Source organism: Bos grunniens, chromosome 5, assembly GCF_055505025.1.
Source record: "Bos grunniens cultivar Pamir isolate PY7600 chromosome 5, Bosgru_T2T1.0, whole genome shotgun sequence".
Lineage (NCBI taxonomy): Eukaryota > Metazoa > Chordata > Mammalia > Artiodactyla > Bovidae > Bos > Bos grunniens.
In genome coordinates, this window is record NC_141169.1 from 113,270,699 (window position 1) to 113,297,338 (window position 26,640).

The following is a 26,640-nucleotide window of genomic DNA, read 5'->3' on the forward strand; positions in this document are numbered from 1 at the left end:
TGATGTCCTCCTCTCTCCGGCATCCACTCTCGTAGCGAAGGGGGGTGGGGGGTGCGGGGTGCGGGGTGTGTGTGTGTGTGTGCGCGCGCGCGCGTGCTGCGTTAGGCGCAAAGGCCACACAGGGACTTGGTCCATGACTTCAACAAGGAGAAAGAAAGCGGGCTAAAAGGGAGAGAGAAACAAGGAAAACCAGGTTCCCTGCGGTAAGTGCCTCGAGGGAAGCAAGCCATTTGCTTCCCCTCCCCCCAGCAATGGGCGGGAGCCCAGAAAAGGCTAAATAACTGCAACTTGGCGGGGTGGAAAGAGGGGGAAGTGCTTTCCCGAAAGCTTCCTGGGGATGGTGTCACCAGACAGAGTAAGGAGGGGGGGAGTAACGGGCAGCTACAGGAAGAAGGGGCTAGAGCATTCTTGCAGGTTTAGGAAGGAGCGGCGTGATGGCACACAGACTGAAAAGAGGCAGATCGTTTTACATCCCAGAGAAATTCTTACTACACCCCCCTATTCTCCCCCAAAAGCCTCCCGAGGCTGCCCATTGGTGTCACTCTCAGAGGTAAGGCAGGAGAGGATGCCTCTCCCCCTCCAACTGCTGCAAAAGCCTAAGGGGCGCCCCGGGTCTTCCCAGTTATTCATCTATCTTGTCAATTTCAAGTTCAGTATCACCGCTGGTCATAGAATCTTGTAGTTCAGGCAAGAGCCCTGTGGCCCTTCAGTCACATACCTTCCTCCAAGGCAAGAATTCCTCCATGAAAGTCTTGATAAAATTATTTATTCAGCAAATATTTCTGGAGGGGGCAAGACAAACGAAGTCATCACTGCCCTGGGGGTGCTCTCTCACCGAACTGGGGGACATGAAGGCACATGCTGGGGTGACCATGCAGCCGATCCCCAGCAGCATGACTAACTAGAGGGCCCAGAGGTATGAGGCAAAAGTCCTGCTGGTGGAAATTACTGGCGTGGGGCAGGTTTCCCCAAGACAAGACCGGGCTGGCGCATTCCCGATGGTGTCTACCTACCCTCAGCCTTCAGGAAACAGCCGGGAGGAGAGGGAAACACAGCTGTGTGTTTTGTTTTGTTTTGACTTTTTGGCCACACCCCATGGCATGTGGGATCTTGGTTTCCCAACCAGGAATCGAACCCAGGCCACCAGCATTGGGGAGCAGAGTCTTAACCACTGGATGGCTGGGAAAGTCCCACAGCGTATGTTATTAGCCATGAACAGGGTAACATCCCACTCAGCTTCCCAGACATGGTAAACTCACCATCTCTCAAACAGGCCTCTCCTTTTCTTAAGACAAATTGTGTGTGTATATATATATGTATATATAGTGTGTGTGTGTGAGTGTGTGTGTGAATATCATATATATGGTGTGCATATATATGTCTTATGGATGATCTGCCTGCCTCTAGTTTCTGACCGTAAATCCTAATGTCATCCCCTGAAGATAACACAGGGCACGTCTAATCCCAGTTTGTCATGACAACATTCCAAATATTTGAAGATGACCAGCAAGCTGCCTTTCCCACACCCTCTTACCAATCCCCAAAACAACAGAGATTAAGTCTTCTCGTCACCATTCCTCAGACGATGGCTTCCATGCACCACACTCTCCCAGGGATTTTGTGGGGACATCTTCAGTTTGTCAGGCTCTATTAGGGATACAGACATGAAGATAGAAATGGCTGGTGGTGGGTTTTATTTATTTTTTATTGGTAATGCAATGCAGGAAGGTTTTCACAAAAGTAAAATAATTAATGAAACTTGTATCTAGAGCACTTAATGATCTCTGCTTTCAATTTGACTCTTGTTTTTTTCTCTGGATTATACTGTGGGGCTTCCCAGGTGGCGCTAGTGATAAAGAACCCTGCCTGCCAATGCAGGAAACTCAAGAGACACGGGTTCGATCCCTGGGTCAGAAGGATCCCCTGGAATAGGAAATAGCACCCACTCCAGTATTCTTGCCTGGGGAATCCCATGCACAGAGGAGCCTGGCAGGCGACAGTCCAGTTGGACATGACTGCACACGAGCACGTCAGGGACATGTGCTATTTTTGTCCTTCCATCAGACATCTTCTCTTCTGGAAAGAGGACCCTAATTTTCCCCTGGGGACCCACTCCTCCCCACACTCGGCCAAGGAGCTGACTCCAACCCAGTCCTGATCAAAGCACTGCTCACCCCTCCCCACCTCCACCATCTGCAGAGACTGATTTAGAGAAAGGCAGGTAACCCAGGGCGGTACAATTGGAATTCCTGGATCCTTTGTTGAAACTATTAGGAAGGAGAAGTTCTTGCAGTGAGGCTGCCGAACTGTCCAGCTCTGCACCTGGCACTGACCCGGAGACCACAGGAAATAACGTGCTTGAGAATAAAGTCCACGTGAGAACCTGCGAACTATCAGAGCTGAGACACCGTAAAGGCCCCAGCAGGTGATGACTGTTGGAGAGCCCAGGTCCAGCCATTTTCTGGCTGACTTCACAGATGTCTGGTCAGGGTCCTTAGAGCCTTGCCTATAAGGGAGATTCTATAAATGGAATTATTGAGGGAGGAAAAACCTATAAGGGAGGAAGTTGAGCAGGGAAAGGAAAAGAGCCAAGTAAGGCTCAAGTAATCTCTTGGCCTGATCCACCGCAGAGAGCTCTGGCGCATAAACCATGCCACGTGGTCATCCCCGCCACGGGGCCGCTTTGTGTTGCCCAACGTCGCTCAGTCACTAGCCATGGGCTCTGAAGGGGTTAAGTTCCCCAACGCTAGTCCCTTCAGCTGAGGGCAATTCTCCAGAATTTGGGGCATCTGGGAACCCTTTGCTGCCAGTACAGCAGCTGGGGGATGGGTGAACTGGCCTGTTAAAGAAACTTGGAAGGGGCACCGTGTGGGTCTAACCCTGGGGGCCAGTTCATTCCCTTCCCACTTGGGTTTTCGTTCACTGAAGCCAACATGTGACTACTTTAAACACCCAGGTGTGATGAGACCAGCACAGAGCACAGTGAAACCTTGGCCTTCCTTGATCTGACCCCTCCATCCATGAGCACACTGCAAGGTTCCATCACCAGGCTTAGTGGCTGCCCTGAACCTGTGGCTCAAACTGACTTTGTCACCAACGTTTTCCACCCTCTTTCCTTTACTCCTTCCCACCCACCCACCCCCCAATCTCCTACTAAGCCAAATTCACTCTTTTTTGTACACCTTTAATTATTTAACACAAATATGGGATTTTTAGCTTCACCCTCCTAGTAATTAGCAGTAGTTGTCATTTCATGCATTTCCATCCTTTGCTGCAAATTGCTGTACAGGCCGATTCGATTCTGTCACCCATGTAACTTGCCACTTCTAATTTTGCTGCTGTTGCTGAAATGGGCAAATCCAATGACAGAAACCTTCAACAAACTGCTAGAGACCCATTTCCCCCTCCTTCCAATCTGCTAATCCATCACCCTGAAAGATTTACTCCACCTGTCCTTTTCCTTGCTGTCTCTCTTCCTGGGGAATCTCTTCAAAGGTATTTCCCAGGTCTTTTTTTGTTTGTTTGTTTTTTAGCCACGCCACATGGTTTGTGGGCTTACCTGGTGGCTCAGTTGGTAAAGAATCTGCCTGCAATACAGGAGACCTGGGTTTGATCCCTGGGTCAGGAAGATGCTCTGGAGAAGGGAATGGCTACCCATTCCAGTATTCTTGCCTGGAGAATTCCATGGACAGAGGAGCCTAGCAGGCCACAGTCATGAAATCACAGAGAGCCGGACACAACTGAGCAACTAACACTTTCATGGTTTGCAGGATATCCGTTTCTGACCAGGGATTGAACCTGGGCCACAGCACTGAAAGCAGGGAGTCCTAACCACTGGACCACCAGGACACTTCCATTTCCCAGGTCTTGATCAGCCCTATCCTGAGCTCTTCTTGCTTTTCCCTGTTTCTTCTTAAGTCTTTGTTCAGATTGGTCCCTCTCCCTAAATATCTTCTCTTTTATCTTTACGTATTTATATCCTAGCTCACATTCCACTTCCTCTAGGAAGCCCTCCAGTCTAAATGATCCTTCCCTTCTCTGATAATCCATGTCTCTAAAGTGCCAAGCACACTGCTAAGCATTCTGAGTGCATTATCTCCTTTCATTCTTGTGGTAACCCTGAGGTGAATGCTATTATGATCCTCATTGTTCGATGAGGAAACTGAGACAGAGAGGTTAATTAAGGAACTTGATTTGCTATCACACAACCAAAAACTACCAAAGCCAGGGTACAGATACTAAAATGAAAACTCTGGCTGAAATTCAATAAACATCCGTTGGCTACACAGAAGGAACTAGAGAAGATATTAAAAAGTGAAATAGACAATCCTGGTCTGCAATCAAGAATAGGGACAGTCAGTTCAGTTCACTCAGTTGTGTCTGACTCTTGGCAACCCCATGGACTGCAGCACACCAGGCTTCCCTGTTCATCACCAACTCCCAGAGCTTGATCAAACTCATGTCCATAGAGTCAATGATGCCATCCAACCATCTCATCCTCTGTCATCCCCTTCTCCTCCAGCCTTCAACCTTTCGAAGCATCAGGGTCTTTTCAAATGAGTTAGTTCTTCACACCAGGTGACCAAAGTATTGGAGTTTCAGCTTCAGCATCAGTCCTTCCAATGAATAATCAGGACTGATTTCTCTTAGGACGGGCTGGTTGGATATCCTTGCAGTCGAAGGGACTCTCAAGAGTCTTCTCCAGCACCACAGTTCAAAAGCATCAGTACTTCAGTACTCAGCTTTCTTTATAGTCCAACTCTCACATCCATACATGATTACTGGAAAAACCATAGCTTTGACAAGACAGACCTTTGTTGGCAAAGTAATGTCTCTGCTTTTTAATATGCTGTCTAGGTTGGTCATAACTTTTCTTCCAAGGAGTAAGCGTCTTTTAATTTCATGGCTGCAGTCACCATCTGCAGTGATTTTGGAGCCCCAAAAATAAAGTCTTTCACCATTTCCATTGTTTCCCCATCTATTTGCCATGAAGTGATGGACCGGATGCCATGTTCTTCGTATTCTGAATGTTGAGTTTTAAGCCAACTTTTTACTCTCCTCTTTCAGTCTCATCAAGAGGCTCTTTAGTTCCTCTTCGCTTTCTGCCATAAGGGTGGTGTCATCTGCATATCTGAGGTTATTGATATTTCTCCTGGCACTATAAATGGCACCAATCTGAACAATGCTGTAAGGATGGTAGAAATGAAATCAGAGAAGGGACAGCTCGTGTCTGGTAGAACCCAGTAAGAGCATGTGAAGGAGTTTAGGTTTGAAAGGAGGGAGTGAGGCATGGCCCTCCATCTTAGGGAACACCGTGAGTAACAGCGTGGAGGAAGGACAATATGGGGCATATCTGAGCAAGGGAGTTGTCTGGCTTGTTTGAGAGAGAAGGCTTTCAACCCTTGGCAGAGGCCCTGTTGTAAAAAGGAAAGAATGCCAAGACCAGATGGGCATTGGACATTTGAAAACAGGATCCAAACTGTGTCTTAAGAGCGACCTGATAGTTGATTGGATTGGAAGGAGACTGAAATGGGGTTGAGGGGATAAGTTAGGAGACCACAACTGTTTTCCAGTCAAGAGTTAAGTTAGGATCCATGAGGGCGCTGGCAATGGCCTTGGATTACTTTTTCCCCTGTGCTCTGTAACCACTTTGTCTTTGCTTGTCCCCAGAGATCATAACATCCTTGAGAAGTGTCAAGCATTTGAAAAAATGTGCCCATAATTGCTAAACCACTAACAATTTCTTGATACTTAATAAGCACTCAGCAAATATTGTCGTAATTGAATTGAATGCATGAGCAGGGTGATAAAAACTCTGGGGCTCTGTTTAAATGGTTTCAAAGGAACTCAGGCCATGCCTGCAGCCCTCTGCAGTACTGTGTCTGTGCTCAGTTGCTCAGTTGTGTCTACCTCTTTGCGACCCCATGGACTGTCACCCGGAGATTCTCCAGGCAAGAATACTGGAGTGCGTTGCCATGCCTTCCTCCAGGGGATCTTCCTGACTCAGGAACTGAACCTATGTCTCCTGTGTCTCCGGCATTGCAGGCAGATTCTTTTATTCAGCACCTACTAGGTACATCATCCTCTCATTCAATTCACCCAATGAGGTCCTGACATCATGTCCCTCTTGTTTTTTAGTCGCTAAGTCGTGTCCAACTCTTTGTGACCCTATGGACTACAGGCTTCTCTGTCCGTGGGATTTCCTAGGCAAGAATACTGGAGTAGGTTGCCATTTGCTACCCCAGGGGATCTTCTGGACCCAGGGATCAAACCCAGGTCTCCTGCATTGGCAAGCGGGTTCTTTACCACTGAGCCACTAGGGAAGCTCATGTCCATCTTACAGATCAGAAAAACTGAGGGTCAAGCGAGTAGTTTGCAGGAACTGACACACTGAGCTGCAGGACTTTCAGGGCTTAGCTGCTACAGTTGTGTCTGGCTCTTTGCAATCTCATGGACTGCAGCCCTCCAGGCTCCTATGTCCATGGGGATTCTCCAGGCAAGAATACTGGAGTGGATTGCCATGCCTTCCTCCAGGGAATCTTCCCGACCCAGGGACTGAACCCGGGTCTCCTGCATTGCAGGCGAATTCTTTACCCACTGAGCCACCTGGGTAGCCCAAAACCAGGACAACCCCAGGCAAATCCAGAGGGTTCGTCACCCTATCAAGATACCTTGCTCCACATTACACAAGCCAGGATTTAAACTCAAGTCTGACCAGCTCAAACCCCCATGGGACTTTATTCTGGCTTTCTGATCACTGCAGCCAATGTAAATATTCTTACTTGGATATTCTGGGGACAGAATCCAAGCATACTCTTATATTGAATTTGGCTCATGTATTTGGAGCCTCCTGGAAACAGTCCCTTATAGAGAGACAGCGAATCACAAAATGGATGGGTTTTTGTCAGAGAAAAGGAATCCAGCCTGGGGAACGTCTCCCGGCTGACACCTTGAGAATTCGGCTTTATCAACGGTTCTTTGGCGCCTCCTGGTGGTGAAAAGTTGTTAGTAGCCCCTTTCTTAGTCAGATGAAAGAACCCGTACTGTGGGTAAAGGATGAGAGTGGAACCCAACTGAAACTTCTTACAGCTTGGGGAACATGAAGATTTTGCTTCAAAAATAAAAACTAGCAGAGATTTTTCTTTCTTTTTTCTTAAATGAAAGCTGACCAACCAGGCTGTCATAGTCTAAGGCAAGGAGACTCAGACACAACTTTAAGTGGACGCCAAAAGAAAACCCTCAATAATCAAGACAATAATTTAACAAAAAAAGAAAAAAGAAAACGAAATTAATGGAAAAAAATGATGAGCAAAATTTCAAGTACAGAACAGACAGGCTCTGACCATGCCCTTGCCCTGCCACGTCTCACTGGCCTCGCCCCAGTCCCGTGAGCACTGGCCCAGGAGCCTGGAACCCCAGCCCCTTCGAGAAGCTCTGGGTGAAGGGCTCCTGACGATGGCCCTCAAAACATCACCATGGGAAATGGAAATGGTACCTTCAGATGTTCCCACCAAAGAAACTTCATAGAAAGGATTACAACCGCTGCTAGGAGAAGCCAGAAGCCCTGCAGCAAGCATGGTTTCCTTAAGGCTCTTGTTTGGGCATATTTCAAATTTGATGTCATAATATATCCATATTTGATTTTGTTCTGTTTCCTTTTATCGACATATAGACACTTCAGAAGTGTACAGAGAAGGGATATTTGACCTTATAGCTCAAAGGATTTTCACAAGCCAACGCACGTTTAACCGGCACCCAGATCAAGAGAGAGAACAAGACCAGAGTTCCCGCCATGCCCCCTCTGTTCACTGCCACCCTGAGGTACCTCTGTCTTGATGTCCAACAGCATAGATTAGTTCTATTTTTGTTCCGTATATAAATGAAATGATACACTCCAAGGTATTTTAAGTCTGGTTTACTTTACTGTGAGCTGTGTTAGTGAGGTTAGGCCATAAGCTTTGTGTGTGATTATAGTTTGTTCATTCTTATTATATGGTATAAATCTATTGAAATAAATGTATCCATTCAGCTGACATGAGTTGTTTCAGTGTGTTATTTCAGCACACTGTGCTGCTATGAATATTCATATCCGTGTCTTTTGTTTAACATGGACATGTCTACAATGGCCAGGTTCAGCAGAACTTTCTGCCTGACCTATAGACCTGCAAAGGCTTCCCTGGTAGCTCAGCTGGTAAAGAATACGCCTGTAATGCAGGAGACCCTGGTTGGATTCCTGGGTCAGGAAGTTCCCCTGGAGAAGGGATAGGCTACCCACTCCAGTATTCTTGGGCTTCCCTGGTGGCTCAGATGGTAAAGAATCCACCTGCAGTGCAGGAGACCTGGGTTCCATCCCTGGATTGGGAAGATTCCCTGGAGGAGGGCATGGCAACCCCCTCCAGTACTCTTGCCTGGAAAATCCCCATGGACAGAGGAGTCTGGTGGGCTACAGTCCATGGGGTTGCAAAGAGTCGGACATGACTGAGCAATAAGCAGCAGCATAGACCTGTGAGCCAGTGAATTGTAGAGTGGCTCGGTTTGTAGAATTATTGTAGCAGTAACTAACTCATAGTATACCCTTTTAAAGTCATAAAAATTAATTATTAGCAAAACACATTAAAATGCAAAGACGATTCACCTTTATTGAAATAGAAAAAAGCACACACACGCCTATATTTCTGCTGAGAGTGCATTTGCTGGGTCATAGGGGAGGCAGCTTCAGCTTTAGTGTCTCCTACTGCTTAGCTTTCTAAAGTAATTGGAGCACCTGTCACTCAGAGAGTTCTCGTTCCTTCCCATCTTTGTCTAGACTTTATATTTTTTATCCTTTTTACTCTCTCCGGTCGAGTGGAGTGGTGTTACACTGTAGTTTCTTTGCATTTCCCTAGAGAGTAATGAAGTCAAGACCCTTTCTGTATTTGGCGTTTGTATAGCTTCTTTTCTGAAGTGTCTGTTCGAATCTTTGCCCGTTTTTCTCTTGGGTTTTCTATCTTTTTCTTATTGATTTGTAGTTCTTTTAAAATTCTGACTTGGAGACCTTTATCAGATATATATAGAGAGAATACTTGTGAGTTGTCTTTTTGCTCCCATAATGGTGTCTTTTGATGAACACCGTTTCTTAGTTTTCATAGAATTCATTGAAGGTTTTTTTCATTCATGATTGACAGTTTTTGTTTCCTGTTTGCAAAAGATGTGCCTATTCCAAAGTCAGAGATATTTTTATATGTTTTCTTTTAAAAACTTTACTTATTTATTTATTTTAGCTTCAGAACTGCACTCCTTCTAGAAATTATTTTCGGTATGGTGTGAGGTAGGAGTGATAAATATGATTTTTCCGTATATGGGATGACCATATACATGTGTATCTGTTTTTGTTTACATATAAAAGTAAATAATTAAATTCCCTTTTAAATGTTATGACTTTTCCCTAATTGTTCGAGTAAAATTGATACAGAAACAGCTGTTTTGAGCACTAATTGAGGTACATTATCTGCACTTCCTCACTTAATTCTCTCTGTACTTGTATGAGGTAAATACTCATATTTCAGTTTTATAGATGAAAAGAGTGAGGCTCAGGGAATTAAAGTGTGTTGAGGGTACAGAGCAAGTAAGTCCAGAGTCCTTTAACCAGTGTTCTAAACTACCTCGCACAGAAAAATTTCATTTGCAGGATAATTGTCTGTTAAGGTACCAGTATAACATGTTGATCTATTCACAAGCTGATGGACATTTGCACTGCCGCTAGTTTGGGGCTGTTGTGAACAAAGCTGCTGTGAACATCTTCATTTCTCTTGGATAGATACCTAGGAGTAGTATTGCTTGGATCATATGGTAAGTGTTGTATATGTTTATTTATTTAATTATCTATTTATTTGGGGGCTTCCCAGGTGGCACTAGTGGTACAGAACCTGCTTGCCAACACAGGAGACTTAAGAGACGTGGGTTCAATCCCTGGGTGGGGAAGATCCCCTGGAGAAGGCAATGGCAACCCACTCCAGTGTTCTTGCCTGGAGAACCCCATGGAGAGAGGAACCTGGCGGGCCGTGGTCCATAGGGTCACAAAGAGTCAGACACGACTGAAGTGACTTCGCAAGCACACACATCTATTTATTTATATTTTAAAAAATTTTGGCCACACCCCATAGCATGTGGGACCTTAGTCCCCTGACCAGGGATCGAGCCCATTACTTCTGGAGTAGAAAGTCCTAACGACTGAACTACCAGGGAATTTCCCTTTTGGCTAAATTTTTTATTTGTAAATATTCAGTTCTGTGGCTTGTCTTTTACTTTTTTAATGGTACCTTTTGAAAAAATAGTTTGCATGTTGATAAAGTCCCAATTTATAAGTTTTTCCTTATGCTCTTTTGGATGGTGCTTCTTAAAAATGTGTATGTATTTATTTGGCTGTGCCGGGTCTTAGGCACGTTGTGCAGGATCTTTCCTCGTGGCGTGCAGGCTTAGTTAGTTGCCCTGCAGCATGTGGGATCTTAGTTCCCTGACCAGAGGTCGAACCTGCGTCCCCTGTATTGCAAGGTGGGTTCTTAGCCACTAGACTACCACAGAAGTCCCTTAGGCTGTGCTTTTGATGTCAGATCGAAGAGATCTTTGCCTAAAATCAAGGTCATGAGGGTTTTCTCACATATTTTCTTCTAGAAGCTTTGTAGTTTTAGTTTTTACGTTCACGTCCGTGGTCCATTTTGAGTCTGTTTCTGCGAGTGGCATGAGGTGACGGCTCACATTCATCCATGTGTACATTCAGTTGTCCCAGCACCATTTGTTGAAATGACCATCGTTTCCCCCTCAATCAGCTTTATTGAGCAGCTGATTTTACCACCCCTGGAGGCTGATCTACCGCTGGACTTTCAGTTGTGTGACCTAATAAATACATTTCCTCGCTGTTTACACTCATTTGAGTTTTGCATTATCCTTTGAAGCCAGAAGCCATCTGGCTGAAACCTTCTGGGTGCCACCTCTGGGTGCCAGGAGGTGGCACCCAGAAGGTCAAGTGGATGCCAGCTCTGTAGACCTTCTACGGAATAACCCACGCCTAGGAAATGGCAACCCACTCCAGTATTCTGGCCTGGAGAATCCCAGGGACGGCGGAGCCTGGTAGGCTGCCGTCTATGGGGTCTCACAGAGTCAGACATGACTGACGTGACTTAGCAGCAGTTCCTTGAAATCTTTCTCAGTCTGTACTCTTTCAGTGGATTTGAGCATTGCTTCTTACCCCCAAAGAGCCTATACAATCAAATTCTGGCCAACCTACTGAATACCCCGGGAGAGGGAAGCAACCAAACCAGACCAGTCTGAATGCTCCTTGGCTGGGACTCTAGCCAGAAACATTAAGAAGAGATGCTGTCTTCTCCTCTAACTTCATAAGCCATGAGGACAAGGTAGGCTTAGAGCTGCCAGTGGCCACCTTTTCGTCAGGTGGCAAGAGAAAACTTAGGAATAAAGGTATTCCCTGATGGCTCAGCAGGTAAAGAATCTGCCTGCAATGCAGGAGACACAGTAGACACTGGTTCGATCCCTGAGTCAGAAAGATCCCTTGGAGGAGAAAATGGCAATCCGCTCCAGTATTCTTGGCTGGAGAATCCCATGAAGACAGCAACCTGGCGGGGGATAGTCCAAAGGGTCACAAAGAGTCGGACATGACTGAGCAACTAAGCGACTTAGGAATAAAGCCCAGCAGTGACAAGCAGGACCAAAAGGCGAGGAGAGAGGCAAGGTTCTCAGGATATCATTCACGCCTGAGAGGCAAGGTTCTCAGGATATCATTCACGCCTCTGGGTGAGCCATGCCTGAAGCCCTCTGCTTCAGGGGGCAAATCGCAAACTGGGATTGGTGGGGAGGTAAGGACTCCAGCAACTAGTTAGGAGCTCTGTTTGTGCTCTGAATTGGAGACCCAGTTGTACTGGTTTCTCTCCCTAAGAAGTCCCACCTGACTTGGCCAGTGTTCTATGTTTTCCTTGCCTGTTCAGTTCAGTTCAGTCACTCAGTAGTATCCAAATCTTTGTGACCCCATGGACTGCAGCACGCCAGGCTTTCCTGTCCATCACCAACTCCCAGAGCTTGCTCAAGCTCATGTCCATCGTTGCCATCCGACCATCTCATCCTCTGTCGCCCCCTCCTCCTCCTGCCTTCAATCTTCCCCAATATCAGGGTCTTTTCCAATGAGTCAGTTCTTCACATCAGGTGGCCAAAGTATTGGAGCCTCAGTTTCAGCATCAGTCCTTCCAATGAATATTTAGGACCAACCTCCATTAGAATTGACTGGTTTGATCTCCTTGGTGTCCAAGGGACTCTCAAGAGTCTTCTCCAACACCACAATTCAAAAACATCCATTCTTCGGCGCTCAGCTTTCTTTATGGTCCAACTCTTACATCCATACATGACTACTGGAAAAACCATAGCTTTGACTACATGGACTTTGTTGGCAAAGTAACGTCTCTGCTTTTTAATATGCTGTCTAAGTTGGTCATAGGTTTTCTTCCAAGGAGCAAGCGTCTGTTAATTTCATGGTTACAGTCACCATCTGCAGTGTTTTTCGAGCCCAAGAAAATAAAGTCTGTCATTGTTTCCCTATCTATTTGCCATGAAGTTATGGGACCGGATGTCATGATCTTAGTTTTTTGAATGTTGGGTTTTAAGCCAGATATTTCACTCTCCTCTTTCAATTTCATCAAGAGGCTCTTTAGTTCCTCTTCGCTTTCTGCCATAAGGGTGTGTCATCTGTATATCTGAGGTTATTGATACTTCTCCCGGTGATCTTGATTCCAGCTTGTGCTTCATCCAGCGCAGCATTTCGCATGATGTATTCTGCATATAAGTTAAGTAAGCAGGGTGACAGTATACAACCTTGATGTACTCCATGCCTGTAGGGGCTGCTATTCTACAAAGTTATGCTCAAGTGGTTATCTTGTCTTGCTTGAATGGACAGGGGTACTCAAGGTCTGGCTGCTTCCCAAGTCTCAGAAAACTGGAGTGCATTAAAAACCACCAGCAGCAAAAATGCTGATTAGAGTCACGCTAATCAATCATAGACACTCAAAGGTGCCAGCTCCCCACAGGTGAACCACATGCGCCTGGTGAGAGTGGTAGGAAACAGACACTTCATCAGAAACTCAAGAGCAGAGAGGCAAAGGAGAGAGGCAAGTGTGGTTACCAACCTGGCTCCGCCTTGCTGGCCAGGCAACCTCAGGTCATTTACCGAGTGTCCCTGGGGATCGGTCTTGTCCCGTGTAAGATGAGGGCTAAATACGCCTGTGGTAACAGCCTTCAGCCTCTGCTTCCTCTGACTCACACTGGGAGTGTGGACTTCCGCTCAGGGAAGTCCAGTCTTCACTGCATGTGTGGGTTCCTCACTCCCAGCACAGCTGGGGACCACCCTGCCCCTCCGTGTGAGTCAGAGTCTGGACTACCTGGGCTGTGTCACCTTCTTCCCAAAGTCCCCAGGCCAGAGCTTCTTGCTTCTGCCTCTCACCTGTGTCTATCTCTCCACAACACAGTGTGTTCTGCCTTTTCTGAAGGGTTGGGATGATTAATGAGAATTAAAGAACTTAAAGCTGTGGTCTAGAGACTTCTCTGGTGGTCCAGTGGTTGACTCTGCACTCCTAAAGCAGGGAGCCATGTGTTTAATCCCTGGTCATGAAACTTGGATCCCACATGTTGTAGGGTGTACCCTAAAATTTTTTTAAATAAATATATATCTTTTAAAAGCTGTGACGTAAACCTGATGGTGATTAAATGGAGAAAATCATACTCACTGCCATTCCTTTCAGGAGAAGCACTGTTTATTTGTTCAGGAAGAAAATTCCTTGATAAACTCACATGGGAGAGAAGCGAGCACCGCCCCCCGCCCCGACCCTGCCCCAGAAAACCTGAGGACAGCTAGGATTCTCCCAAGTGCCTGGGTGTAAAGAATCTTCAGGTTACACTGCAACACGGTGGGGAGTAGGAAAGGTGGGGTCCTGGGGGGTCACCCCCCCTTAAATCTCCCGCATGCCGCAACTAAGACCCGACTCAGCCACATAAGTAAATAAATAAATAAAATATTTTTTAAATGATGTCATCTTCTAAGGATTTATGGCTGGTGCCAGAAGAAGAAAAATAGATCTTTATGGTTTAACAGGTGTTTGCTGGGCTTCCCCAATGGATCAGCAGTGAAGAATCGCCTGCAATGCAGTAGATGCGGCTTCGATCCCTGGGTGGGGAAGGTCCCCTGGAGGAGGGCATGGCAGCCCACTCCAGTATTCTTGCCTGGAGAACCCATGGACAAGTGGCCTGGAGGGCTACAGCCCATGGGGTCACAAAGAGTTGACCACGACTGAGCACCAGCCGCTGCCTTGGGGGAGGTCTGATTAGCACATAATGCCGATGCCTAGTGCACACTGGAGGGGAGGATGTCCAAAGGAGCAGAGAAAATTTTTGTTTAACATTTTCTTGTCTTGCCTTAAAATAAGAATTTTATTTCATCACCCAGATTCTGTCACCTCTCAAAAGGCCTGCTTTTCCCAACTGCCCTGCAGCAAGTCCCTACCCATCTTTTAGGAAGCTCTTGGGAGGCCCGTGCCCCTTCTCACCAGGAGTATACTTCTCCGAGTCTGAGTTGGTCCATAGTAGGTGCTCAGTAAATACCTATCCACTGGCTGAATAAAAAATGACAACGAGAAGACTTCCCTGGTGGTCCAATGGTTAAGAATCCACCTGCCAATGCAAGGGACTTGGGTTCAACCCCTGGTCTGGGAAGACTTCGCCTGCCATGGGGAAACTAAGCCATTGCTCCGAAACTACGGAAGCCCGAACTCTAGAGTCCGTGCTCTGCAACAAGAGAAGCCACCGCCGCGAAAGGTGCAGCACAACGAGAGAGTAGCCCCTGCTTGCTGCAACTAGAGAAAGCCCATACACAGCAATGAACACGGATACCCAGCACAGACAAAATAAAATGAATTTTAAAAAATTTAAACACCTATTACAAGCCAAGCGCTGGTCTAGGTACTTGGGTTTCATCAGTGAACAAAGATAAAAGCCTCTGCCTCCTGGAACTCACATTTTATTTGGGGCAAAGTGGAGGATGGGGAAAGACAATAAATAATGAATGTTAACTTAAAACACAGGACAAAATATCTTCTTAAAAGCGTAAAAGAGCTAAGAAGGAAGTGAGGAACTACTGGGCCATGATGAGTCTAGGAGATGAGGTTCATACCTGACAGACAGGGACTTATCTAATCTATGTCAAGGCTGTATATTGTCACCCTGCTTATTTAACTTATATACAGAGTACATCATGAGAAACGCTGGGCTGGAGGAAGCACAAGCTGGAATCAAGACTGCCGGGAGAAATATCAATAACCTCAGATGTGCAGATGACATCACCCTTATAGCAGAAAGTGAAGAGGAACTAAAAAGCCTCTTGATGAAAGTTAAAGAGGAGAGTGAAAAAGTTGGCTTAAAGCTCAACATTCAGAAAACTAAGATCATGGCATCTGGTCCCATCACTTCATGGCAAATAGATGGGGAAACAGTGGAAACAGTGTCAGACTTTATTTTGGGGGCTCTAAAATCACTGCAGATGGTTATTGAAGCCATGAAATTAAAAGATGCTTACTCCTTGGAAGTAAAGTTATGACCAACCTAGATAGCATATTGAAAAGCAGAGACATTACTTTGCCAACAAAGGTCCATCTAGTCAAGGCTATGGTTTTTCCAGTGGTCATGTATGGATGTGAGAGTTGGATTATGAAGAAAGCTGAGCGCCAAAGAATGGATGCTTTTGAACTGTGGTGTTGGAGAAGACTCTTGAGAGTCCCTTGGACTGCAAGGAGATCCAACCAGTCCATTCTAAAAGAGATCAGCCCTGGGATTTCTTTGGAAGGAATGATGCTAAAGCTGAAACTCCAGTACTTTGGCCACCTCATGCGAAGAGTTGACTCATTGGAAAAGACTCTGATGCTGGGAAAGATTGAGGGCAGAAGGAGAAGGGGACGACAGAGGATGAGATGGCTGGATGGCATCACCGACTCAATGGATGTGAGTTTGAGTGAACTCCAGGAGTTGGTGATGGACAGGGAGGCCTGGTGTGCTGTGATTCATGGGGTCGCAAAGAGTTGGACACGGCTGAGTAACTGAACTGAACTGAACTGAATCCTTACAACCGTCCCCTGAATTATCCTGGGAAATCAGTAGTGCAGGTACATCGTCAGGGTTGCCTCAGGGTTGTGAAATAAATTAGTGTGCATGCTAGGCTCTGGGGCCTTATATACATGGTCCCATTTGAGCCTCACAGCATCTCTGTGAGATGGAAGCTATTGCTTACTGTTATTTTCCTAATTTTACAAATGAGAAAACAGAGCGTTCAAGTGACCTGCCCAGGGTCACACAGCTAGTCAGTGGCAGAACAGGCTTTGAGCTCAAGTCTGCGTCCAGAGTCTGTAAATTGAACCACGGTCCATGCCACCTCTTGGTAAATATCATCTATTGTTTTTCTATTAGCTTTAGCAGAAAGATAACTCTAGTAGGAATGTCACTATTACCTTCTTTATGAAGAAGTGAGTATATTATCTTTATGGAAGTCTTGTTTTATGCAAAAATGTTAAAAAGTGCTTAGACAAGGAAAAACTACAATCCAAGCACAGCCTACTGGTGTTACTCAAAACTGTAGACACAGAAATTCATCAGGGAGCAGGAGAAAATTCTTAAGGCTGAGCTAGTGAACTCCAACTGAGAACAAATAGTGCTGAAGGCCAGGACAGGGACGCCACCTGATTCCACGTCCTCTCAGCCAGCCCAGGTCAGGACACACGACAGGTGAGGGATGGTAGGCGTGGCCTCCATTCTACACCCTCCTTGACTGCTGAGAACCTGGGCCCTCCCAGGTCGGGTGTGTGTGTGATGTAACACTCAGGTTCATGGTGTCAGATCTAGCCTGTGACACTGAGCAAGTGACGTGATTTACTTATTTTGCATTTTATTTTCAATTTATTAAATTAACTTTTTATTGGAGTCTAGTGGGTTTACAATGTTCTGTTAGTCTCTGCTGTACAGCAAAGTGAATCGGCCATACATATACATGTATCCACTCTCTTCGACTCCGTTCGCATATAGGTCATTACAGAGCACTGAATACAGTTCCCCGTGCTCTACAGAAGGTTCTTATAAGTTATCTTTTATAAATAGTAGTGTGTACACGTCCATCCTAATCTCCCAGTTTATCCCCACCTCCTTCCCCCTTGGTAAGCGTGAGTCTGCTTTCAACTTTTGTCAATAGGGTTATTTGTATCATTTTTTATTTTTTTTAGATTCCACATATAATTGATAACAGGCTTCTCTGATAGCTCAGTTGGTAAAGAATCCACCTGCAATGTAGGAGACCCTGGTTTGATTCCTGGGTCCGAAAGATCCGCAGGATAAGAGATAGGCTACCCACTCCAGCATTCTCGGCTTCCCTCGTGGCTCAGATGGTAAAGAATCTGTCTGCAATGCGGGAGACCTGGGTTTAATCCCTGGGTGGGGAAGATCCCGTAAAGGAGGGTATGGCAACTCACTCCAGTATTCTGGCTTGGAGAATTCCACAGACTGTATAGTCCACAGGGTTGCAAAGACCCTTTGCAACCAGTCAGACACAACTGAGTGACTTTCACTTTCATAAGTGATATCATATGATATGTGTCTTTCTCTGTCTGACCTACTTCTTTCAGTATGACAATCTCTAGGTCCATCCATTGGGCAAGTGACTTTAACAGCACTTTTGCAAAATGGGAGTGATAACATATAACTAAGATCATGGCATCCGGTCCCATCACCTCATGGCAAATTGATGGGGAAACAATGGAAACAGTGGCTGACTTTTTTGGGGGGCTCCAAAATCACTGCAGATGGTGATTGCAGCCATGAAATTAAAAGACACTTGCTCCTTGGAAGGAAAGTTACAACCAACCTAGACAGCATATTAAAAAGCAGAGACTATTTTGTCAACAAAGGTCCGTCTAGTCAAGACTATGGTTTTTCCAGTAGTCATGTATGGATGTGAGAGTTGGACTATAAAGAAAGCTGAGCACAGAAGAACTGATGCTTTTGAACTGTGATGTTGGAGAAGACTCTCGAGAGTCCCTTGGACTGCAAGGAGATCCAACCAGTCCTGGGTGTTCATTGGAAGGACTAATGTTGAAGCTGAAACTCCAATATTTTGGCCACCTGATATGAAGAGCTGACTCATTTGAAAAGACCCTGATGCTGAGAAAGATTGAGGGCGGGAGGAGAAGGGGACAACAGAGGATGAGATGGTTGGATGGCATCATCAACTCAATGGACATAAGTTTGGGTAAACTCCAGGAGTTGGTAATGGACAGGGATGCCTGGCATGCTGCAGTTCATGGGGTCGCTGAGTCGGTCATGACTGAGCAACTGAACTGAACTGAACATATTCCAATGGTTATAAGATGTACCACTAAGAAACAAACAAAAAAACACCAACTGCATGGTGACAACATGTCTTAACGATAGTGCTGGACAAGTCATAAACCAGTCATGGCAATTCTCCTGGCTTGGAGATTTCTCTCATTTCTTCTGCAAGATTGGCAATTTCTCCCAATTAGGTTCCGTTGCTTGGTGTGTGGGCTTCCCTGGTGGCTCAGTGGTAAAGAATCTACCTGCAATGCAGGAGATGCAGGTTCAATCCCTAGGTTGGAAATATCCCCTGGAGAAGGAAAAATGACAACCCACTCTAATATTCTTGCCTGGAGAATCCCATAGACAGAGGAGCCTGGCAGGCTACAGTCCATAGGCTCGTGAAGAGCCGGACACGACTGAAGTGACTGAGCACCGGCTCCCGTGTAGATTTTTTGCCCACATCTTAGGAGCAAAATGTAACACAACTCTTGTTTCTAGTTTGTCTTCTTGCCTTTGTCGTTCAGTCACTCAGTCATCTCCTACTCTTTGCACCCCCATGGGCTACAGCACAGCAGGCTTCCCTGTCCTTCACCATCTCCTGCCTGTCCCTCAGCTTCTTCCTATCTCAGGTTCTGCCAAGCACTTGCTGTTGTTTCATAAGAGAAGAGTAGTCCTCTCTCTAAAGAGAAAACTCTGTTTCATTTGGTATCAGTTTCCCACCCTGTTGCTCCATGTCCGTGCCTTTCCCCGTCATCACTTTTATCTGAATGCTGAATCACACCATGATATTTTCAAAGACATTTTAAATAGTACCAAATTCAGTACGTGCCGTACCAACAGTGCATCCAACTCAGATGAAGGAAAGACAATATGGGCCGCTGTGCTCAATTTCTCACATTTGCAAACAATGATGTCCCCATCAGGACTTTGACATTTGATTCTAAGACACAATCCCAATGTCAGCGATGTTAAGTTATGCATGTCTTAGGCTTCCCTTGTGGCTCAGCTGGTAAAGAATCCGCCTGCAATGCGGGAGACCTGGGTTCGATCCCTGGGTTGGGAAGATCCCCTGGAGAAGGGAAAGGCTACCCACTCCAGTATTCTGGCCTAGAGAATTCCATGGACTATGTAGTCCATGCAGTTGCAAAGTGTTGGACACGACTAAGCGACTTTCACTTTCATGCATGTCTTAGAATTGGGTAGATAGGGTAGCAAATACCTGTATTGATTAGAATTCTTTTGACAAGAAAGTGACAGAAAACTCAACCCAGATTGACTTAAGTGAAAGGAGTATACTGAGTTGTGCTGCTGTGCTGTCTTGTCTGACTCTTTGCGACCCACGTACTGCAGCCCACCAAGCTCTTCTGTCCATGGAATTTTCCAGGCAAGAATACTGAAGCAGGTTGCCATTTCCTCCTCCAGGGGATCTCCCCAACCCAGGGATCCAGCCCGCGTCTCCTATGTTTCCTGCATTGGCAGGCATCTTCTTTTACCAAGTCCCAAAGTCCTTATATTAACGCAGCTTCAGGTATGGCTAAACTCAGGACTCCAGGATAAAATCAAGACTCAGTTTCTCTTCACTTCTCTCTCTTTCTTCCATAGGGGTGGCTTCCGTCTCAGATTTCACTTGGTAGCAAGCTGGAGTCAGCAGCTCTAATCCTACTATCCTCTCTGGTTTCAAGTCCAGCTAAAAGGAGCGAGCACCTTTGTCCCAGAATTTTGAACCTGAGTCTCAGTATCGCTCACTGGCTCTGACAGGTCACCTGTCTGGCTCTGGACCAGTCATCATAGTTATGGGGGAGCTGCTGAGTTACCTGCTGGAAGCCTAAGGGCTGCTGGGGCTGCAGAGGGAAATGACGAGGATGGACGTGGGGCCGCAAAAACAGCGCATGATTGACTGTGGGGAATTAGGTGAGAGAAGCCTCCCAGGAGCAAGCCCCCCTGGGTGGATTTGGTCCCTGCTCCTCCGCTCTGTGCAGCAGAAGGAGGCCTCTGCCGAGACCCACCCGCTCCATCTGAGTCAGCCTCGCGAGGCCTCCCTCTCGGGCCGCTGACACCGCACTGACTCAGCGGCTATGTGAGCTGGTTGCTGCCTGGAAAGTTAATAAGCCTGGGAGCCAAGACATTCCTCCTGTGACGGGGTTGGTGCCGCGAGTGGGTGGAATGAATGAAAAAGAGTGGGAGCACCATGGCTCCTAAAGCGTTTATGAAGTCAAGAAGCTCGGAAAGCAAGGGAGGGGAAATCCGTGGCAGCAGTGGGAGCTGGTGACCCCCCCACACCAGCGCTGGTCCCTGGCGGGTGGGCGGGCGCTGTCTTCACCCTGGCCGCATCCACCCTCCAGCTCTGCCCATCTCTTTCCTTCAAATCTAAGGGTCAAGGAGCAGGACTGAGGGATCTATCTATCCCTTGGAGGGTAGGGGAGGAAGAGAAGAGGGAGGCTCGGTTAGAAGGGGGTCCTGGAGGATAGGAAATAGGGGAGACAGAGAGGGAGTGCTTGCCACAACCGCTCAGAAACTGGATGGAGCACAAACACGGAGCACCTGCTCTCTGCCAGATCCCCAACTAGAGGGTGAGGCCCCCCAGTAAATAGGCTTTTGTCTCTGCCTTCAGGGAGCACAGAGTCTGGTCTGGACACAATAAGAAAATTGTTCATGGTAACGGAATGTGATGGCACAGGGACCTAGGGTTTATTAAAGGAAGGTACCCCGGGGGGAGAAGTGAAGGAGGTCATTGCCAAGCAGGAGGCCTCAGGTCAGACTAGCCTTGACTGAGACTAGAGGGGGTGTGTGTGTGTGTGTGTGTGCGCGTGTCTGTGTGTCTGTGTGTGTGTGTGTCTGCAGGAACGTGGGCTCTGGACACAGCTGTGGAACAGTTCTCCTCGAATCAAGGGGAACCTTTCCAACGTCTCTTTCAGGCTTTAGCTACTGGCTTTTGGGAGTGGCAACCTGCCTGGCAAGGAGGCTCCTGCCAGCCAAGGACAGTCCTCCGCATGAGGGGACAGCTGGGGTGGCCACGAGGCCTTGGAGCCCTCACTCTCAGCAGCTGGAGGATGGGAGCACCAGCCTGGTGGAGCCACCTAGACGGGGTAGAGGGGAGGTGATGCCAATGGCCTCTGCTCTGATGTTCCTCACGCTGGATGTCTGGTGGAGGATGGGCTAGGGAGCAGAAGGGAGCTGGAGGGCAGGGGACTTCCTGGAGGAGAAGGTCCTTCTGGGGCATCTTGTAGAACAGCTCAGGAGGTGGACAAGCAAGGAACGACCTAAGGCGTCAATGTGTGCAACAGTTATAGGAGCACGTGGCACTTTCTGGGAAGGCTAAGCTGTTTAGGTAGGACACTGGGCTGTCACAGGGGTGGGCGGGGCCAGGTCATGAAGGTCCTGTGTGCCATACTAAAAGACCGGGGATTCAAGTTCTTTTGAAAAGAACCGGAATCTCATGCAAGTGTTGAGAATGGACGTGTAGACATGGTGGGGCCTGGGGATGGGAGGGGGGATGAACTGGGAGATTAGGCTTAATATAAATACACTGCCATGGGTAAAACAGAAAGCGAATATACCTGCTGCGTAGCACAGGGAGCTCGGCTCTGTGCTCTGCGATGACCCAGGAGGGTGGGGTGGGAAGGGGAGAGATGGGAGGGAAGCCAGGAGGGAGAGGGTATGTATGTTTGTATATATACCGTTGCTGTTGTTGTGTCCAACTCTTTTGCGACCCCATGGACTGTAGCCAGCCAGGCTCCTCTGTCTATGGGGTTCTCCAGGTAAGATATTGGAGTGGGTAGCCATTTCCTTCTCCAGGGAATCTTCTCTACCCAGGAATCAAACCCATGTCTTCTGCATTGGAAGGTGGATTCTTTATCACTAACCCATCAAGGAAGCCCAAGCATATGTGTACGTGTGTGCGTGTGTGCGTGTGTGCGTGTGTGCGTGTGTGTGTGTGTGTGTGTTAGTCACTCAGTCATGTCTGACTCTTTGCAATCCCATGGACTGTAGCCTGCTAGGCTCCTCTGTCCATGGGATTCTCCAGGCAAGAATACTAGAATGAGTTGCCATTCCCTTCTCCAAGGGATCTTCCTGACCCAAGGATTAAACCCAAGTCTCCTGCATTGCAGGCAGCTTCTTTACCATCAGAGCCACCAGGGAAGCCCTGTGTGTGTGTTGTGTGTGTGTGTGTGAGCGTGTGTGTGTGAGTGTGTGTGTGAGTGTTAGTGTGTGTGTGTGAGTGTGTGTGTGTGAGTGTGTGTGTGAGTGTGTGTGTGTGTGAGTGTGTAGGCCTCCCAGGCTTCCCAGGTGGTGCTAGTGGTAAAGAACCCACCTGCCAATGCAGGAGACCTGAGAGACGTGGCTTCAATCCCTGGGTGGGGAAGATCCCCTGGAGGATGAAATGGCAACCCACTCTAGTATTCTTGCCTGGAGAATGCCATGGACATAGGAGCCCGGCAGGCTGCAGTCCATAGGATCACAAGAGTTGGACATGACTGAAGTGACTTAGCACATACGCATGTATATGTGTGTGTGTGTGTGTGTGTGTATATGTGTATATATATGTGTGTGTGAAAGTCGCTCAGTAGTGTCCGACTCTTTGTGACCCCATGAACTACACAGTTCATGGAATTCTCCAGGTCAGAATACTGGAGTGGGTAGCCTTTCCCTTCTCCAGGGGATCTTCCCAAACTAGGGATGAACCCAGGTCTCCCACATTGCCAGCTGAGCCACCAGGGAAGCCCAAGAATACTCGAGTGGGCAGTCTATCCCTTCTCCTGTGGATCTTCCCAACCCAGGAATCAAACTGGGCTCACCTGCATTGCAGGCGGGTTCTTTACCAACTGAGCTATCAGGGAAGCCTGGATATATGTGTATATACAGCTGATTCACTTCATTGTTCGGCAGAAGCTAACAACACTATAAACCAATTATACTCCAAGAAAAAAAAAAGTAAAAAAGGAACTGGACTCTCCTTCCACCCCACTTCAGCCCTTTGTGCAGACATTCAGCACCGTCAGGGGGTGAGGCAGCCCGGCCCTGTTTGGGTGGGTGCAACCAAGGGCCCCGATGCTCTGCAGAACTGAAGTGGGCAAGAGGCCACCAGCAGGCAAATGGCAGAGAGTGATGGCCAGAGAAGGGCTGTCTCCAGGCGCTGAGGGAAACGCAGGAGTCGGGAGCGATTTGAAAGTTGTTTTCTTGACGTAGGCATTTTAGAAATAGAAAGAAATGTCGTCACAAGGGAGTCCCATGGAGAGGAATGAACGCAGGATTTGGAGTCAGCAAAGCCAAAGGCCTGGGCCTGGGGCCCAGCACCACTGTGCCAGCTGGACAACTCTGGGAAGGTCACTCGGCTCACCGAGGCCCTATTTCCACATCTGCACTGGGATCATATCTATTCCACAGGGTCAACTAAGATAACATCCATGTGCAAAAAAGGCTGTGCAAATATTAAGTTACAGTCATTTTGCAAAAAAAAAAAAAAGAAGCCCACAGCAAGAATTCCTCAGGCTGTTTTGACCCCAGTTCCCACTTGGCACTGATTAGGTCGGGGACTTACTGGATGACATAGCAAGTCAGCAGCAGAGCTAAGGTGTCAACTCACCCGAGGACCGGCTCCAACATCGTCAGCAGAATCAGCTGAGATCCAGCTTCACTCTGCAATTTAGATGGCCAAGGCATTCCCAGGAAGTCCCTTTCAGCACAGAGTGTTCACAGTGGTTCCCGTGGGCAGCCCCAATATCCTCCAAAATGTTGGCGAGATGTAGCAATAGCTGGATGAGGTTCCCAAGAGGCAGGGCAGAGAGGGAGACAAAGAACAGACATTTGTCCTGAGAACAGAAGAGACTGCGTTTCTCCACCCTTCCTGTGGCCACAGCCCTCCAACTCCCACCAGTGCTTTCAAAATACTGGAGTAGGTTTCCATTCCCTTCTCCAAGGGATCTTCCAGACCCAGGGATTAAACCCAGGTCTCCTGCATTGCAGGCAGATTCCTTACCTTCTGAGCCATTAGCTGCTACTGCTGCTGCTAAGTCGCTTCAGTCGTGTCCGACTCTGTGCGACCCCACAGACAGCAGCCCACCAGGCTCCGCCGTCCCTGGGATTTTCCAGGCAAGAACACTGGAGTGGGTTGCCATTTCCCTCTCCGATGCATGAAAGTGAAAAGGGAAAGTGAAGTCGCTCAGTCGTGCCCAACTCTTAGCGACCCTATGACTGCAGCCCACCAGGCTCCTCCGTCCATGGGATTTTCCAGGCAAGAGTACTGGAGTGGGGTGCCATTGCCTTCTCCACTGAGCCATTAGGGAAGCCCTCAAAACAGATTTATTGAGATATAGTTCACAGACCATAAAAGGATCCTCTTGAAGTGTACAATTCAATGTTGTTATGTTTTGTTTTGTTTTTATTCACAGAGTGACACAAATATCACCACAACAAATTGTGGAATATTTTCATCTCCCCATAGAAGATGCCATCCAGCCATCTCATCCTCTGTCATCCCCTTCTCCTCCTGCCCCTAATCGCTCCCAGCATCAGAGTCTTTTCCAATGAGTCAATTCTTCGCATGAGGTGGCCAAAGTACTGGAGTTTCAGCTTTAGCATCAGTCCTTCCAGCGAACATCCAGGACTGATCTCCTTCAAAATGGACTGGTTGGGTCTCCTTGCAGTCCAAGGGACTCTCAAGAGTCTTCTCCAACACCACAGTTCAAAAGCATCCATTCTTCGGCGCTCAGCTTTCTTCACAGTCCAACTCTCACATCCATACATGACCACTGGAAAAACTATAGCCTTGAGTAGATGGACCTTTGTTGGCAAAGTAATGTCTCTGCTTTTCAATATGCTATCTAGGTTGGTCATAACTTTTCTTCCAGGAGTGGGAGTGGGTAGCCATTCTCTTCTCCAGGGAATCTTCCCAACCTAGGGAATTGAACACAGGTCCCCTGAATTGGCAGCCGGATTCTTTATCGTCTGAGCTACCAGGGAAGAGAGGCCAAAAAAAACCCAAACAACTCAGATTGAATAACACAGACTGGGTGCCCCCGGTCTCCAAGTGGCTTCATGTGTTGCAATCTCTGGGGCCCAGAGTGCTGTAGGTGTTTCAGTTTTTCCTTGTTTATCAAGAAAAGATATTTAACTGAACATGCAATGGAGCTGCAATTTATAAGAATATGACATATTTGAAAACTTTTGAAAGCTTTTTGAAATCTTATAAAAAAACTCTTGACTGAATTACTGTATGTGATACCATTCTTAAACTGTTTAACATACTTTTATTTTTTGAGGAACAAGAGCTCCATTTTTTAAATTTGATCATTTCTTGCATTTGAAGTACTCCTTGATGACATCCTTGGCTTGAAACTCTTTGCCATAACCCTAAAAAAAAAAGAAAAAACAATTTTACTAACATTCGGAAATTTGGCTAAGTAGTTAGCACTAGTTAAAGCAAAGCTTTAACAAAAATTAGCACATGTCTTTTGACAATGCTTTCCGTCATTAAAATGTCTTATAGCTAATATTCAGTTCAGTTCAGTTGCTCAGTCGTGTCTGACTCTTTGCAACCCCATGAACTGCAACACGGCAGGCCTCCCTGTCCATCACCAACTCCCAGAGTTAACAATTACTCAGCTATTAAAAATAATGCATTTGAATCAGTTCTAATGAGGTGAATGAAACTGGAGCCTACTATACAGAGTGAAGTAAGTCAGAAAGAAAAACATCAGTACAGTATATTAACGCAGGTATATGGAATTTAGAAAGATGGTCACGATGACCCTATACGTGAGACAGCAAAAGAGACACAGATGTAAAGAACAGACTTTTGGACTCAGTGGGAGAAGGCGAGGGTGGGATGATTTGTGAGAAAAGCACTGAAACATGTATATTACCATATGTGAAATAGATTGCCAGTCCAGGGTCGATGCATGAGACAGGGTGCTCAGGGCTGGTGCATTGGGACAACCCTGAGGGATGGGATGGGGCGGCATGTGGGAGGGGGGTTCAGGATAGGGGAAACATGTACACCCATGGCTGATTCATGTCGATGTACGGCAAAACCAATACAATATTGTAAAGTAATTAGCCTCCAAGTAAAAGAAATAAATTTATTCAAAATAAATAAATAAATAAATTTTTAAAAAGAAAAAAAAAGTCTTATAGCCATTTTCAGGGACCTTAATGACTTTCAGTGTTTTTAAGGCTTATAACATGGCTTTCCTTTTACCAGCATTTTCCAAATTTCTGCAGAAACACATTCAGGTAAGCAGATTCATTGACTGGGTT

General features: G+C 46.8%; 1 long non-coding RNA gene and 1 other non-coding gene across 2 annotated transcripts; one reads left to right on the forward strand and one right to left on the reverse strand.

Annotated features, from left to right (window-relative positions):
* The first annotated feature begins 62 nt into the window (after positions 1-62).
* Positions 63-26,509, forward strand: LOC147373122 (uncharacterized). Its single transcript, XR_015164532.1, has 2 exons — positions 63-203; positions 24,774-26,509. It is a non-coding gene; the product is annotated as an uncharacterized LOC147373122 (long non-coding RNA).
* On the reverse strand, positions 26,510-26,640 carry LOC147373123 (small nucleolar RNA SNORA33). The gene has a single exon (XR_015164981.1). It is a non-coding gene; the product is annotated as a small nucleolar RNA SNORA33 (small nucleolar RNA).